Source organism: Eleutherodactylus coqui, chromosome 10, assembly GCF_035609145.1.
Source record: "Eleutherodactylus coqui strain aEleCoq1 chromosome 10, aEleCoq1.hap1, whole genome shotgun sequence".
Lineage (NCBI taxonomy): Eukaryota > Metazoa > Chordata > Amphibia > Anura > Eleutherodactylidae > Eleutherodactylus > Eleutherodactylus coqui.
This window is the reverse complement of record NC_089846.1, coordinates 90917019-90930099: the sequence shown is the minus strand read 5'-3', so window position 1 is coordinate 90930099 and position 13081 is coordinate 90917019.

Below are 13081 nucleotides of genomic sequence, written 5' to 3'. Positions count from 1 at the left end.
AACTCATACTTGTAGCAACATCACGACGGCTCATGGATGATATGAGTGCAGCACACTGAATTTCATGATGGTTTGTCCCGGGTTTCTTACTTTTTCTTGTCACTTTGTCTCAAGCTGGAAGCGTTTCTTCTTCAGGACCGGCTTGGAATGTTCCCTGACAATCTGCATATTCTGCATTGATTTTCTTAGGTTCTTGAACATTGCGAGTAAACACAACGTCTCCACTAACCATAATGAGCTGCTTATAGGTGTTTATCGGGAACTCAGCGCAAATCTATTCAGACTTCTAAACATATTCAAGAGCATGTCCGACCGTCGAAGGAGACTCAGAGGCGAGGATTTACAGGGAATATTTCAGTCTAATCAATTCATTGTCTTTCCCAGCAACTTTTCATCATCGGAGGTGATCCGAAAACTTTCCCTCTGGGGTAATGTTCTTTCCAGAACACGTACCATGAGATTAACATCTCAATGACCACTACCATCCATTCATGACCTGTGTTTATATCTCTACAGGTTCTGCCCAGAGATGAGCCTGAAGCTGCTGGAAAAATATGGCTGTTTTCTTTCAAAAACAGGCATTGAAAGTGGCAATACACAAGATATCCAACACAGATTTGAAGCATTGAGACTATAGGGGTCGATATTATTACTGAAACCACTATGGGGGTCACTATTACTACTGTGGCCACTATGGAAGTCGGGAGACAGTATGGGGTACACTATTATTAGTGGTGCCACTATGGGGGTCCGATTATTATTGGGACCACTATCCTGGGAACTGTTGCTATTTGAGCCACTATGGGGAACACTATTAGTATTGGGGCCATTATGTGGGTCAATATTACAACTGTGGCCACTAATGGGGTCTCTTGTGTATTGGCGCTGTCAATGCCTGTAAAATTAGTGTTTTTTGTGGTGAGGTGGTTGCCACTTCACACTTCGCTTCAGGCATCATAAAAGGCTTTGGGTGCCCCTGGGAACAGAGTTTCCAGTGTTTACTGATATTTACAATGTCTTCCTTCAACTTACTTTCCATAAAATTCCAAAAAGAAAAATTCATCTTAAATAGTTTTTTATTTTACTCCTAAGTAGAGATGAGCAAGCACCAAAATGCTCGGGTGCTCGTTACTCGAGACGAACTTTTCGCGATGCTCGAGGGTTCGTTTCGAATAACGAACCCCATTGAAGTCAATGGGCGACCCGAGCATTTTTGTATATAGCCGATGCTCGCTAAGGTTTTCATTTGTGAAAATCTGCAAAACCCAAGAAAGTGATGGAAACGACACAGCAACGGATAGGGCAGGCGAGGGGCTACATGTTGGGCTGCATCTCAAGTTCACAGGTCCCACTATTAAGCCACAATAGCGGCAAGAGTGCCCCCCCCCCCCCCAACAACTTTTACATCTGAAAAGCCCTCATTAGCAATGCATACCTTAGCTAAGCACCACACTACCTCCAACAAAGCACAATCACTGCCTGCATGACACTCCGCTGCCACTTCTCCTGTGTTACATGCTGCCCCACCCCCCCACCCCCACGACCCAGTGTCCACAGCGCACACCAAACTGTCCCTGCCCAGCCTTCAGCTGCCCTCATGCCACGCCACCCTCATGTCTATTTATAAGTGCGTCTGCCAGAGGAAAAGCAGGCACACACTGCAGAGGGTTGGCACGGCTAGGCAGCGAACCTCTTTAAAAGGGGCGGGGCGATAGTCCACAATGCTGTACAGAAGCAATGAGAAATGCAATCCTGTGCCACCTCCATCTGGAGCTGCACACGTGGGCATAGCAATGGGGAACCTATGTGCCACACACTATTCATTCTGTCAAGGTGTCTGCATGCACCAGTCAGACCGCGGTTTTTTATAAATAGTCACAGGCAGGTACAACTCCGCAATGGGAATTCCGTGTGCACCCACAGCATGGGTGGCTTCCTGGAACCCACCGGCTGTACATAAATATATCCTATTGCATTGCCCATCACAGCTGAGGTAATAATGTCATGTTTAATGCAGGTGGGCTTCGGCCCACACTGCATGCCCCAGTCAGACTGGGGTTCTTTAGAAGTGGACAGATGCATTTACAACTCCCTGTGGACCCACAGCATGGGTGGGCGCCAGGAAGCCACCGGCGGTACATTAATATATCCCATTGCATTGCCCATCACAGCTGAGGTAATAATGTCATGTTTAATGCAGGTGGGCTTCGGCCCACACTGCATGCCCCGGTCAGACCGGGGTTCTTTAGAAGTGGACAGATGCATTTACAACTCCCTGTGGACCCACAGCATGGGTGGCTCCCTGGAACCCACCGGCGGTACATAAATATATCCCATTGCAGTGCCCAACAGAGCTGATATAATGTCGTGCTTAATGCAGGTGGGCCTCGGCCCACACTGCATGCCCCAGTCAAACCGGGGTTCTTTAGAAGTGGACAGATGCTTTTTCAACTCCCTGTGGACCCACAGCATGGGTGGGTGCCAGGAAGCCACCGGCGGTACATTAATATATCCCATTGCATTGCCCATCACAGCTGAGGTAATAATGTCATGTTTAATGCAGGTGGGCTTCGGCCCACACTGCATGCCCCAGTCAGACCGGGGTTCTTTAGAAGTGGACAGATGCATTTACAACTCCCTGTGGACCCACAGCATGGGTGGCTCCCTGGCACCCACCGGCCGTACATAAATATATCCCATTGCAGTGCCCAACACAGCTAATGTTATGTCAGCTGTAATGCAGGTGGGCCAAAAATTAATTAGATTACACTGTAGGCGAGGGCCCCCAAAAATTGGTGTACCAACAGTACTAATGTACCTGAGAAAAATTGCCCATGCCCAACCAGGAGAGCAGGTGAAACCCATTAATTGCTTTGGTTAATGTGGCTTAATTGGTAACTAGGCCTGGAGGCAGCCCAGTAAAAATAAAAATTGGTTGAGGTGAAAGTTTCAACGCTTTAATGAGCATTGAAACGTATAAAAATTGTTTACAAAAATTATATGACTGAGCCTTGTGGGCCTAAGAAAAATTGCCCGTTCGGCGTGATTATGTGGGGTTTCAGGAGGAGGAGCAGGAGGAGGAGGAATATTGTACACAGATTGATGAAGCAAAAAGGTCCCCGTTTTGGATGGTGATAGAGAACGATGCTTCCATCCGCGGGTGCAGCCTACGTATTGTTTAGGTACCGCTGCTGTCCGCTGGTGGAGAAGAGAAGTCTGGGGAAATCCAGGCTTTGTTCATCTTGATGAGTGTAAGCCTGTCGGCACTGTCGGTTGACAGGTGGGTACGCTTATCCGTGATGATTCCCCCAGCCACACTAAACACACTCTCTGACAAGACGCTAGCCGCAGGACAAGCAAGCACCTCCAGGGCATACAGCGCGAGTTCAGGCCACGTGTCCAGCTTCGACACCCAGTAGTTGTAGGGGGCAGAGGTGTCACCGAGGACGGTCGTGCGATCGGCTACGTACTCCCTCACCATCCTTTTACAGTGCTCCCGCAGACTCAGCCTTGACTGGGGACCGGTGACACAGTCTTGCTGGGGAGCCATAAAGCTGGCAAAGGCCTTGAATAATGTTCCCCTGCTGCGCTGTACATGCTGCCTGATTTCTGCGCCTCCCCTGCTACCTGGGCCGCGGAGATGCGCCTTCGGCCACTAGCGCTGTCGGATGGGAAGTTTACCATCAGTTTGTCCACCAGCGCCCTGTGGTATAGCATCATTCTCGAACCCCTTTCCTCTTCGGGAATGAGAGTGGAAAGGCTCTCCTTATACCGTGGGTCGAGCATTGTGTACACCCAGTAATCCATAGTGGCCAGAATGCGTGTAACGCGAGGGTCACGAGAAAGGCATCCTAACATGAAGTCAGCCATGTGTGCCAGGGTACCTGTACGCAACACATGGCTGTCCTCACTCGGAAGATCACTTTCAGGATCCTCCTCCTCCTCCTCCTCCTCCTCCTCTGGCCATACACGCTGAAAGGATGACAGGCAAGCAGCATCTGTACCCTCAGCAGTGGGCCAAGCTGTCTCTTCCCCCTCCTCCTCATGCTCCTCCCCCTCCTCCTCCTCCTCTGGCCATACATGCTGAAAGGATGGCAGGCAAGCAGCATCTGTCCCCTCAGCAGTGGGCCAAGCTGTCTCTTCCCCCTCCTCCTCATGCTCCTCCCCCTCCTCCTCAACGCGCTGCGATATAGACATGAGGTTGCTCTGACTATCCAGCGACATACTGTCTTCCCCCGCCTCCGTTTCCGAGTGCAAAGCGTCTGCCTTTATGCTTTGCAGGGAACTTCTCAAGAGGCATAGCAGAGGAATGGTGACGCTAATGATTGCAGCATCCCCGCTCAGCATCTGGGTAGACTCCTCAAAGTTTCCAAGGACCTGGCAGATGGCTGCCAACCAGGCCCACTCTTCTGTAAATAATTGAGGAGGCTGACTCCCACTACGCTGCCCATGTTGGAGTTGGTATTCCACAATAGCTCTACGCTGCTCATAGAGCCTGGCCAACATGTGGAGCGTAGAGTTCCACTGTGTGGGCACGTCGCACAGCAATCGGTGCACTGGCAGATGAAACCGATGTTGCAGGGTCCGCAGGGTGGCAGCGTGCGTGTGGGACTTGCGGAAATGTGCGCAGAGCTGGCGCACCTTTCCGAGCAGGTATGACAAGTGTGGGTAGCTTTTTAGAAAGCGCTGAACCACCAAATTAAAGACATGGGCCAGGCATGGCACGTGCGTGAGGCTGCCGAGCTACAGAGCCGCCACCAAGTTACGGCCGTTGTCACACACGACCATGCCCGGTTGGAGGCTCAGCGGCGCAAGCCAGCGGTCGGTCTGCTCTGTCAGACCCTGCAGCAGTTCGTGGGCCATGTGCCTCTTCTCTCCTAAGCTGAGTAGTTTCAGCACGGCCTGCTTACGCTTGCCCACCGCTGTGCTGCCACGCCGCGTGACACCGACTGCTGGCGACGTGCTGTTGTTAAGTGGACCTTGGCAGTAACCGCGTTGGTGAGGGCGCGTACAATGTTGCGGAAGACGTGGTCGTGCAGGCCTGGGACGGCACATCGGGAAAAGTAGTGGCGACTGGGAACCGAGTAGCGCGGGGCCGCCGCCGCCATCATGCTTTTGAAAGCCTCAGTTTCCACAAGCCTATACGGCAGCATCTCCAGGCTGATCAATTTGGCAATGTGCACGTTTAACGCTTGAGCGTGCGGGTGCGTGGTGGCGTACTTGCGCTCGCGCTCAAACAGTGGCGCTAGTGACATCTGGACGCTGCGCTGAGAGACATTGCTGGATGGGGCCGAGGACAGCGGAGGTGAGGGTGTGGGTGCAGGCCAGGAGACGGTAGTGCCTGTGTCCTCAGAGGGGGGTTGGAACTCAGTGGCAGGTTGGGGCACAGGGGGAGAGGCAGTGGTGCAAACCGGAGGCGGTGAACGGGCATCGTCCCACCTTGTGGGGTGCTTGGCCATCATATGCCTGCGCATGCTGGTGGTGGTGCCTCCCCAGCTGATCTTGGCGCGACAAAGGTTGCACACCACTGTTCGTCGATTGTCAGGCGTCTCTGTGAAAAACTGCCACACCGTAGAGCACCTTGACCTCTGCAGGGTGGCATGGCGCGAGGGGGCGGTTTGGGAAACAGTTGGTGGATTATTCGGTCTGGCCCAGCATCTACCCCTGGCCAATGCACTGGCTCGGCCTGTGCCCACACCCTGACTTGGGCCTCCGCGTCCTCGCCCGCGTCCACGTCCTCTAGGCCTACCCCTACCCCTCAGCATGGTGTATTACCAGTAGTGCAGAAACAGAACGCTGTAATTAAATGTGCCGCTTATTGGCCTGTGGTTGGAGGCTGACTTCGTTTAAGGAACGCCAGGAAATAATTTGGCGCAAGCCTGCTGCAACACTTAGCTGGCTGCGTATGATTTTGTAGAACTACTACACCCAGCACAGTCAGACCCAGAACACTGAGCACAGTCACAGGCAGGCGAAATAGATTTTTTGACCAATATTTTTTAGAAAAGGCCCACTGCCTATATTCAATGAATATGTCTTCTGTCCCTGGAGTATGTCACAGAACTGCAGAGTGTTGCACTGTCAACTGCAACACAGCGGTGATTTCAGAGCCCAGACAGAGCCAGGAAATAATTTGGCGCAAGCCTGCTGTAACACTTAGGTGGCTGCGTATGATTTTGTAGAACTACTACACCCAGCACATACAGACCCAGAACACTGAGCACAGTGACAGGCAGGCCAAATAGATTTTTTGGCCAAATTTTTTTAGCAAAGGCCCACTGCCTATATTCAATCAATAATATATGTCTTCTGTCCCTGCCTAACCACCACTTCTGTCCCTGGAGTATTACTGCAGGGCGCAATGCTCTGCACGGCCGATATACCAAAAAAATAAAAGTGCAACACTGCAAAAAGCAGCCTCCACAGTACTGCACACGGTTAGATGTGGCCCTAAGAAGGACCGTTGGGGTTCTTGAAGCCTAAAATACTCCTAACGCTCTCCCTGCCTAAGCACTTCTGTCCCTGGAGTATTACTGCAGGGCGCAATGCTCTGCACGGCCGATATACCAAAAAAAAAAAATGTGCACCACTGCAAAAAGCAGCCTCCACAGTACTTCACACGGTTAGATGTGGCCCTAAGAAGGACCGTTGGGGTTCTTGAAGCCTACAATAACTCCTAACACTCTCCCTATAGCAGCTCCAACACGATAGCACTTTCCCTCAGCTATGTCAGAACGCATCTGTGGCGAGCCGCGGGCGGGCCGATTTTAATACTCGGGTGACACCTGATCTCGCCAGCCACTCACTGCAGGGGGGTGGTATAGGGCTTGAACGTCGCAGGGGGAAGTTGTAATGCCTTCCCTGTCTTTCAATTGGCCAGAAAAGCGCGCTAACGTCTCAGAGATGAAAGTGAAAGTAACCCGAACATCGCGTGGTACTCGTTACGAGTAACAAGCATCCCGAACACCCTAATACTCGAACGAGTATCAAGCTCGGACGAGTACGTTCGCTCATCTCTACTCCTAAGGCTTTATTCACACAGCAAAATTTCACTGCAGATTCTTCACCCAAATCTGTGGTAAAATTTTAATTTTTTAACATTCCATGGAATGCTATGAAAATCAACGCTGTAGTTCATATGGCACAGATTTTGCAAATTTCAATGCAGATAAAGAGAGCTCACATGTTTCATTCTTGTATCTTGCGTGTAAACTGTGTCATGCAGACACGTGCAGATTTTCCCCTTTGACTAGGGCAAAATTTTCATATGAATCTGCATGTAAATCCATAGTAGAAGGTCAGCCTTGGAGTTCTGGCACTAATTAAACTGGCAGGGTAGATTCAGACGAGCGTTTCTTTCTCCCCGTGTACAGCCACGATAATCATTACCGCATAGCTGGACAAAGCAAAACCACTGATATCAATGAATTTCAGTGGTTTTGTTTTCAATATTGGGATTCTTGCCCATTAATAGTACGGCCAAGAAAAGACAGGATCTGCCCTGTAGTGAATACATTGTGCGGGAAAGATGGGGCACACCTATTTACCTGTGTTTTTTTCACACTCCTGCACTCTGGCGCAGAGTTTGAAAAGCCGGTGAAGGGGAAGATCTTCTCGTTCAGGTGCAACTACACGCTTTTTTCATATCTGTAATACTTATGTTATGATAAACCATTTATAGTCCCACACATGGCTTCCCCTGAATACTGTATGGCTGGGTTCACACGGGGCGTATTCCCGTCGGAAATCTCACGGTTTGGCCGCAGCAAAAACTGCGAGATCTCCGCCGGGAGAACCGCCGTGGTTTAAGCCGCGGTGGCTTTGAAGCGGCCTGGCCGCTCGCTTTTCCGTTGCGGCCGGCACTCCCATAGAGGAGAGCACAGCCGCGACGTAAATAAACAAAAAAAAGAAAGTAAACAGACATGCTGCTTCCTTTGAAGCCGCGGCTGCGGCAGCTGGAGCCGCGGTTTCAACCGGATTTACCGCAGCGGATTAGCCGTCCCGTGTGGACGAGATTTCTGAGAAATCTCATCCACATAGCTGGCTAATCCCGAGATTAGCGGCCGCGGGCGATTTTGCCGCGGGCGGATCTGCTGCGGCAAAACCGCGGCAAATCCGCCCTGTGTGAATCCAGCCTATAAGAGTCCAATAATAGCGCCCCCTGAGTAAATAATAACAATCTGCACTGCCCCTCTTTAGTAAATAAGGAGTCACACTATCCCCCTGTACGAATATATAGTCATAATTTCTCCCTATAGGAATATATAGCCATACTGTCCCACATACCAAAATAATAAATTCAGTCTCTTTCCCCACAATCCCACAGCAACTTCCGTCCACCTTCTGGCCTCCTGCAGCCAAGGTCCTGTGGAATGATACGGGCAACGTGATGACATCATCATGCTAGCTGCATCACATAGAAGGCACCTGGCTTCAGAGCCAGGGGCCCAGCATAGATCAGATTGGGCGCAGGAAGATGTGGAGGTGTGCAAGGGAAGAGCTGTCCAGGACAAGCAGAAGACTGCCTAGGACGGTGGGACTGCGGTTGAAAACCCGGACTGTCCCGCCAGATCCAGAACGGTTGAGATGCTTGCTATGCATCCCACCCAGTTTTTCTAGACTCCTGAATGGTGAACCTACATAGTTATGGACTGATTTGAGAATAAAGTCGGTGACACACCGGCGTATTCTAGCTGCATTTATAATATGAATGACTGTCCTAGCCCAGCTGAGGGTCTCCTAACTCGAACTTTGAGCATCACAGGATTCCATAATGCTTAGAGTTTAGGTCATGAGACCAACATGGTTGGAATACGCTTATGTGTAACTGACCTAATGGGTACATAACTAGCCAGACTTGCTGTACAGGTCCTTTGGAAAGCTGGGTCAAAAGCCTATGAGAATTGCAACTGTGGCCATTTTGGTTTTTGGCCATCTTTACCAACACAGATAGATCTTAGTAAATACTTGGCTGCATGCTGAACGCTTTCTACTCAGCTTTCCCAGATACACATCAATGCTCACTTTACTGCGGGTTGCTCCCAGCAGAAGTTTTTTGCAGAATCCAAAAAGTAGCATAAGATTTACTAAGAATGGGCGTTAAATATGAGGAAGGGGGACGTCATTTCCCATCTGTCAGTCACTTTGTCCGGCGTCATCTCCAGAGGGGGGGCCGGGGGGGGGCAGGGATTTTCAGGAACGCAATCACAATTTTTCATTCTTTCTGAGATATTCATTTATCTAAAAGCAATTAAAGCTTAATTGTACAGCTACCTGAATAATTTACAAATGCAAATGAGCCGAGCAGGAGAACAAGGCCGTGTTCATCAATTCCTCTCTTATCACCATCTGTTTAATTAAAAAAATGAGTTTTTCCAAATGACGGCCGCAAAATCCACAAATGGCGGCGCTAATTGAAATTGTCTTAAGCGACTGAGGTCATTGCCTTCATCTTTACGTGAGAAAAAACAAAGGGTTAACTTGTTTTATTTACTTTATGTTTACAAGGAGAGATGAATATCACTGGTGGATAACGTTGGTTGTGTAGCGTCCCGTAGAGGAGTGTACGTTGAGGAGCGGGGAGGGAAAGATGCTGGCTTGTCATGGCGGCACTTACCATGCTCCCTCCCGAAGTGACGTACGTAGCCTCAGCCAGGGCAGCCCTGGGCCTCTTCTGGACACCCCTCGGAGAGGGATGCACAATTAACATGTGAACAAGGATAGGGTTTGTCACGGGTGACGCCACTGTTCCTTTACCCGCCAGAAAGACCGTCGGCGGTACATAAATGAGCAGCAGATGGAATTAGTGTAACTCAGGTCCCCAGGAACGGTCAGGGCCTGGAAGAACTTTACCTAAATAAACGTTTGGACAATACAAGGCGCAATTGACAGTATTGGAAGTACAGGCATGAAACAGACTGGAGTAGTAGTACTTCCACATGGTGATCCCAGATGTCAGGACAGCCGTGTGTGACAAATGAATAAAAGTACCTCTACACAGTGATCCAATAGCTCTGGACGGACGCGTAGGAAAGTAGGATAGGAAGTACGTCTGCATTAGGCCTTGGATAAAAGTGCACTTACTGTTTGCTCCCACTCTCTCCCTCTCTCCACTTGGGACTCACTCTTCTCTCATCACTGGTACATGCATTCTAGGGAACCTCTCTTCCTCTTCCATCTTCACCATATGGGAGTTGATGGTACCCCCCCATAGGGCTGGCACTCTGAAGCCTCAGGAACCCAGAAGAAATGGAACTCCTTTCCTGCTCTCACAGACTCCTATTTATAATCACAGTCATATCACATGATAGGACATAAATCGATACATTTACAGACAACCTTCAGGCTTTTGCAAACACTTAATGCATCACACGCTGCGGCTGTGCAATACATATAACAGAACGACTAGACAGATTTGCACAGCGCACCAACAAAAGACATGCCATGCATAAAATTTAAGGAGGGGGCCGGGATAGTAAGTATTGGGCCACTACAGTTGCAATAATGGAGTAAAATGAGACAGGGAAAGAAATTTCGACTAAGAGTCTGGCTATTTTTTTATTTTCTCGTTGCTTATTAGGGATGAGCGAGTATACTCGCTAAAGCACTACTCGTTCGAGTAATGTGCTTTAGACTAGTATCTCCCTGCTTGACCCTGAAGATTCGGGAGCCACCGCAGCTGACAGGTGAGTCGCGGCGGAGAGCAGGGGAGAGCGGGCGGGAGAGAGGGAGAGAGAGATCTCCCCTCCGTTCCTCTCCGCTCTCCCCCGCAGCTCCCCGCGGCGGCCCCAGAATCTTCAGGGACGAGCAGAGAGATACTCGTCTAAAGCACATTACTCGAACGAGTAGTGCCTTAGCGAGTATACTCGCTCATCCCTATTGCTTATCTTGTGGGGCGGCCATTTTTTCTGAACTGTGAATAAATATTTAATTTATAGCCGGCACATAGACATAAGAAAGACAAAATGTAGTGAGTATGCTCTGTCAAATATGAAAAGGTCACTGCATGGAGAAGGGAAACGATGAACTTTCCTCATCAATTATAGTCATATATTGGAAAGTGTTGTGGGCATGCTCTGTGAAATGTGCAGAGGCCACGGTGCAAGGAAGAGGAAGGAGAAGAATGTGAACTATTCCCATTACTTATTTACTTCTACGGAAGAGCATTGTGAGCATGCTCTATGGTATGTGAAAATTTTATTTAGCAATAGGAGGGAATAGATGATTAGCTTTCCCTATGACCTATTGTGGTCATGTAAAATCTGTAGGGGTCAATTTTCGAGGAGGAGGGAGAAAAGATGTGCTTACCTCATCAATTAATGACTTCTACGGGAGAGTACTGTGGGCATGCTTTGTGACATGTGAAGCATTGTTTAGTGAGGAGAAGAAAAGTTAAGCCATGCCTTCCCCATTACTTACTGATCTCTATGGGAGAGTGTTTGAGGCATCTTTCCACTGGAAAGATGAAAATTGATAGATGGGTGTATACCTCCAAGAGAATTAACAGTGTAAATATAAAGCACAAATATATACTGGCGTATTTGCTGTTTTATTTTTTTTTACTTCTTACTTTCCAAAAAAAGCAAAAAAAAAGTTAAGTAATACATTATAGGTACCCCAAGATGGTGCTACTGAGAAATACAACTCATCTGCCATAAAACAAAACCTCATATGGCTAAGTTAATAGAAAAATAAAAAGTTATGACTCTCTGGATGTGGTGATGCAAAAATGAGAAAAAAATCTGGAAGTCTGGGGAGAAAAAAAAATATTGAAATCTTCACAGCGCTGTAGCAATGACAACCTGTCATTAGTGGCTGATCATGAGATGCATACAGCTGCCAATTGGCTTGTGTGATCACATATCTCTGTAAGGGCTCCCACCCACTGGCGTTTTTTTCTCTACTGCAATGCGATTCTAAAGTTAAAATCTCGCATCGCAGTGCGAGAAAAACGCAGGCAGATATCCCAAAATCGCTGGGATATCGCTGCGACATCACCAGTCTTTTCAATGGGGCCAGTGGCACAGCTGTGGCAGAAGTCAGCGGCATTCTCCATATCTTTTCAATGGGGCTAGAGCTGCTGCCGCTGGCCCCATTGAAAAGACTGTCGCAGCGATATCGCTGCGATTTTCTCGCACTGCTCTGCGAAAGTTTTCACTTACTCTCGCAGCGCAGTGGAGAAAAAAACGCTAGTGGGTGGGAGCCCTGATGGAATGTCATTGCTAGAGTCAGTAGGAGAGAGCGGCGGGGGACCGGGCATCGCTGAAACGAGAGCTGCGTAGGATCAGGTGAGGAGAGCATGACTTATTTATGTTTTTATATACTACTCCGAGCAAATTTCAGTTTAATTCTTCATCCTGGACTGCCCCTTTAATGCCAGCATAAGCTCTGCCCTTAAAACTACCCTCTGGTTTTGGGTCTAAATGTTGGGAGGAGGTGAGAGGGGTATATTACTTGAAGTTGTTCTTCTTTGCCATCCCTCTGCTCCGCTGATTCCAGGTCCCCCTTAACCTCTTGTCCCAGGTCAGATTTGTGCTTTAGGGGGTTACATTTGTACAATAAAGGGTGAGACCTTGATTCAGTACATTAATGTAGACAACCTTCTATATTGTAATAAGAGCAGGAAAATTCAACAAACTTCATTCAAGTGAATAGCGGTGACTGTAATTCACTGCACAGCCAGATAGTCAGGGGTGGCGCTATGTAGAAAAAGCTGTGAAGAGGTTGCAGCAGTAAACCAGCACTGCCACGTCCTCATTCACAGGATCGGTGAGGATCTCAGAGGTCAGACCCTCACCCATTATGAAGTCATAGCACATCCTGGCGGTACACTATCATTTTATGAGATGGGTTCGGAAAGTAACAATAGAAGCTGATGATGTGAACACAACGTACAGTTAAAAGAAATCTAATAAAGTCGTATTTATGAAATAATGATCTCATTTGATTTTCACACGTTGGTGGCTGATGCGGATCTGGGGACGCCGCGCCTCCATTGTGTGATTATACCACTTCCTATTAGTAACCATAAAGCAGTAATTTGCCGAGCTATTACTTGTACAAATAACAACATCATTTTCTA